Raw genomic sequence first — 5,032 nt, forward strand, 5'->3', positions numbered from 1 at the left:
ATGTCAGAAAATAGCCAAGGCCTATTGACCTTATTCCTATGTGTTTCTGGATCAATCAATACAATTTCTGAATCCTTAAAATGTACATTTTGGTGTCTTGAAGTTTCCTATGACCTATAGGCCTAGGGAAATGCATTCATTTTGCAATGTATTAGCCTATTTCTTAGGTCTATAGAATATTTACTACACAAGTGAAATATCAACATCAGTCATGTCGATTGTATAGGATTCCATGGCCTTGACAGATGCACACACACCACTGTGGTGACACGTCCCCTATATGACTATCTCTGTCCCCACGTTGTGATTCCCCTCCCCCACTCCACTTTACCGCGCAGAGCCAGAGAGGGAAAATCACTTTCATCTGGAGAAGCTCGTCCGTTAACACGGGGCGGCCCATCTGCAGGTCCCCGCTGTTCCTAAAAGAAAGGTGAGCAATATCATATTTTCAAGAATTGAAATGATATGGAAAGTTATTTTCATGCTGTAGTACAATTCCACCACCATAAATCGTTGTATTGGTTTATGAACTATGTTAGCCTAGTTAGCTTGTTTGTTGCTAGTGCTAATGTTCGCTCACTATCTAGCTAATGCACTAGTGAGCCAATTTTGTTGACATTTGGGCGGGTAGCTTGATTAGATAACATAACTGTTGATAAAGAGACTGATATTTTATGGCTAGCTATTTCAGTCAATTCTATCAGTGTGGTTATAAGTAACATGCATAGACAGCTAAATGGGACACGTGATCCCCATAGATGAACTTGAGTAGGTAGCAGTTTGATAACATTAGATGGTGTTAGTTTAGCGAGCTATAGTTGGCTGGCTGGAAACCAGGTGTTGTGCACCCCACCTTGCATCTCATAGCAGAGTGGAAGAGGGAAAGTCACATATGGAATTTTTTACTGCTTCTAACGTGCTTGTTTTGTAGTCATCTAACAAACATACATTATGTCTCTTATAAATTGTAGGTTAAGCCATGAATGTTGATTGTCTGAAAGCTTTGGTATAGTTAAGCAGTAAAGCACAAGGAAAGGTTGAGGACTGTTCTTACGTAAGAGGCAACGCGGAGTGCCTGCCTGGTTACAGCCCTTAACCTTGGTATATTGGCCATATACCACAAACCCCCGAGGTGCCTTATTTCTTAAATATACCACAGTTTCAGCCAATCAACATCCAGGACCCAAACTACCCAGTTTATAATGTCTGCTTTATTCCACAGATTAAGGATAGATTTGAGTTGGCCTGACGGAGAGATCTTCCAGGCGACTCCGGCCCATGGAGGATGCAGAGCATCACATCAGATCAAACATTGATAAACCAGTACTTTACCAGCGTTTTATCAATATCTTTAAAGGTAAGGTGAAGATTGAATATATTTCTGACAGTCCTAAATATGACAGCTATGAATTAGATGAATCAGATGTACATTTTAGAGGTTAGTGGGAAACAGTGAATTGGGATATATGGGCACAGTCACCCAGGAAAAAAGGTTTAAAGGAATAGCTTGCCATGCCTTTGTATTATGGTCATAGGATTCTTAAAGGTCCACTACAGTCACACGATGCTCCATCTGAAATCTCCTTCCACCTGAAAAGGCCCACCTTGAAAACGAATCATTGGTTTAGAAGACAAAGTAAGAGTGACAACTGAATCTAGCCTCTTGAAAGGCAGAGCAGCGCATCCCCCTCCCTAAACCCCCTGCTGCACACCTGAACCTCATTTTGATTGGCAGTGATATGTGTGAGATCATTTTTAGACAGTGTGAGGTCATTTTATGAGAACAGTTGTTTTTGGAGAAGCTTGGCAAGTTGAATGGGGTGATCATGTGACCGGAGTGGACCTCCAGACAGTGATTATTCTCTGTAATAATTGACAAGCACAATGCAATATCTCCTAATGTTTGTATCTTGTGTCTGCTAAGGACGGGGAGTTTTTGCCACTGAATTCATATCCAAAGGAGACTTTGTTGTGGAGTACCGAGGTGAACTGCTTACACAACAGGAGGGCGAGGTCCGAGCTGATCACTACAATGATTCTGCAAAGGTGTTTCTTTTCCATTTCCAATGGAAAGGAAGAACATGGTGGTAAGTAGGATTGATGAGAACAAAATAAACATATTAATGCCTTTTGAGATCTAAAAAAAAGCAACAACATTAAAATGGAGACAGACATTTAAATGGTTGGTGGCACAATATGCACTGTAGGCCTATCTCAGGCCCAGATACTAATTTGACCGTGTCCCTGACCTAAACAGTAAGGAACAATATTAGTCTTCAAACCAACTAGTTCGCTATCAGAGCATCTGCACTCCTTTTTTTAACTTCTAGCGACTCAGAAACCCGGACCCGGGAGCACCCCCCCCCCCCCCCCCCCCCCCCCCACTGATTAGCATCGCTAGCATAGCGTCACAATTAAATAGTAGCATCTAAATATCATTAAATCACAAGTCCAAGACACCAAATGAAAGATACAGATCTTGTGAATAAAGCCACCATTTCAGATTTTTAAAATGTTTTACAGGGAAGACAAAATATGTAAATCTATTAGCTAACCACGTTAGCAAAAGACACCACTTTTCTAACTCCATCAGTTTCTTACTCCATCAGGTGCTATCACCAATTCGACCAAATAAAGATATAAATAGCCACTAACCAAGAAAAAACTTCATCAGATGATAGTCTGATAACATATTTATTGTATAGCATAGGTTTTGTTAGAAAAATGTGCATATTTCAGGTATAAATCATAGTTTGCCATTGCAGCCACCATCACAAATCTCACCAAAGCGACTAGAATTACTACAGAGAGCAACGTGTATTACCAATTTACTCATCATAAAACATTTCTTAAAAATACACAGCGCATAGCAATGGAAAGACACAGATCTTGTGAATTCAGACAATATTTCAGATTTTCTAAGTGTTTTACAGCGAAAACACAATAAATCGTTATATTAGCATACCACATATGCAAACGTTACCCGAGCATTGATTCAAGCCAAAGAGAGCGATATCGTTATCATCGCCAAAATATATTAATTTTTTCACTAACCTTCTCAGAATTCTTCCGATGACACTCCTGTAACATCATATTACAACATACATAGAGTTTGTTTGAAAATGTGCATATTTAGCCACAAAAAAACGTGGTTATACAATGAGAATAGTAGCCAACCTGGGCCGAAAATGTCGGGCGCCATTTTGGACAGTGATCTAGCCTAATGAATAACTATTCATAAACTTTACTAAAAAATATAGGGTTGACAGCTATCGAAAGACAAATTAGTTCTTAATGCAATCGCTGAATTACATTTCTAAAATTATCCTTACTGTGCAATACAGGGTTCGCCAAAGCGAAGCTACCCAAAAAAAATGGCGGCTTATGCGTTTAACATTTTTCAACAGAACAACGATTTATCATCATAAATAGTTCTTACTATGAGCTGATCTTCCATCAGAATCTTGGGCAATGTATCCTTTCTCGGGTCTAATCGTCTTTTGGTCGAAAGATGTCCTCTTGTCCTGTCGAAATGGCCACTAACGTTCGACCGGTACTGGAAACGTGCCCAGCGCTTCAAAGTGCGTCACAAAGAAATGCCTCAAAATCGCACTAAACGGATATAAATTGCTATAAAACGGTTTAAATTAACTACCTTATAATGTTTTTAACACCTATAACGAGTAAAAACATGACCGGCGATATAGAAGTGCCTAAACCAAAGCTTGGAAGGAGGCCAGTCCCGACGTCCATCGTGCGTCAGGCGCAGGAAGAAAAGAAAGCTACTTCCGCCTTGTGGTCTTTTATACAGGCCCTGATTGCGCAATCGACTCCATTCAAATTGTCACCTCTTACTGACATCTAGAGGAAGGCGTGGGCAGTGTTTGTATCCTCATAGCATTTACAGGGACATTAAAACTGACCTGGGACCAGAGGCCAAGATTTCTGAAATCTCACTCCCTGTCAGGAAAAGTGCTGTAGAATGAGTTCTGTTCCACTCAGAGACATAATTCAAACGGCTATAGAAACTAGAGAGTGTTTTCTATCCAATAATAACAATAATATGCATATTGTACGAGCAAGAATTGAGTACTAGGCAGTTTAATCTGGAGAGCAATTTATGCTAATGCGAAACTGCGCCCCCTATATTCTCAAGAAGTTAAACAACGCGTTAGGGACTTTTCTGCCCCTTTTCTGAAATAGAAACCCTGTGCTGCAATATCTTCATTAAACTGTGACATGTTATGTTTCTATGCAGCATTGATGCATCTGAAGAAGACTCCTCCCTTGGGAGACTCGTTAATGATGATCACTAAAGACTCAATCTCAAAATGAAGGCCATACAAGCAAACGATGAGCCACACTTGTGCCTCTTCGCGACTCGAGATATTGCAGCTGGCGAAGAGTTGACTTATAGTTACGGTGATTCAGACTGGCCATGGAGAACACAGGTGAGGAACTTTTTTTTTTTTAAAGATGCTAGATGAAATTACCACCCATCTTGGAAGAGCCGGGAGGATGAGCAATTCACTACCCTGTCATGCAATATGTTGTGATGCAGACAGTGTCTCTTAACTACTAAGATGTAATTGATGTCTAATTGTTGTCTTGGTTCACTTAATTCAGGTCATCAAAACTGAATTGTCGTCCAGCCCAAAACCTATGGTAAGAACTTTACTAAAGTCATAGATCAATGAGTTTATTTTTTTCTATTATCACATTTACTATTTCACTTTCACAAATACACATTTATAGTCTAACATCAATTGCACTGGAATGCAGTGCACTTGTTACATACATCAAAAGTTAACTAAATATACAATACATTGAAATATATGAAATAAAAACCTTATCAATAAGAACTCAGTAGTTAGGCTCTTGTGGGCTCATTTAGTAGCCCAACTAATGAGGGTATTGCTCTTCTCCTGAAAAGTTCAGTCCTGCATCTGACCAGAATAGGATGTTCAAAACTAAACGCTACACCAGGCATTTCCTGTGTGATTTCTTATACAGTAGGTCCCCAGATGTATAC

At 39.7% G+C, this 5,032-nt stretch overlaps 1 long non-coding RNA gene across 1 annotated transcript; it reads left to right on the plus strand.

The window, feature by feature from the left end:
• Positions 1 to 242: 242 nt before the first annotated feature.
• On the plus strand, positions 243 to 4,665 carry LOC120039375. The gene is made up of 5 exons (XR_005475388.1): positions 243 to 430; positions 1,223 to 1,357; positions 1,925 to 2,087; positions 4,259 to 4,451; positions 4,627 to 4,665. It is a non-coding gene; the product is annotated as an uncharacterized LOC120039375 (long non-coding RNA).
• The last annotated feature ends 367 nt before the right edge of the window (positions 4,666 to 5,032 follow it).

This window comes from Salvelinus namaycush, unplaced genomic scaffold (genome assembly GCF_016432855.1).
Source record: "Salvelinus namaycush isolate Seneca unplaced genomic scaffold, SaNama_1.0 Scaffold2676, whole genome shotgun sequence".
Classification (NCBI taxonomy): domain Eukaryota; kingdom Metazoa; phylum Chordata; class Actinopteri; order Salmoniformes; family Salmonidae; genus Salvelinus; species Salvelinus namaycush.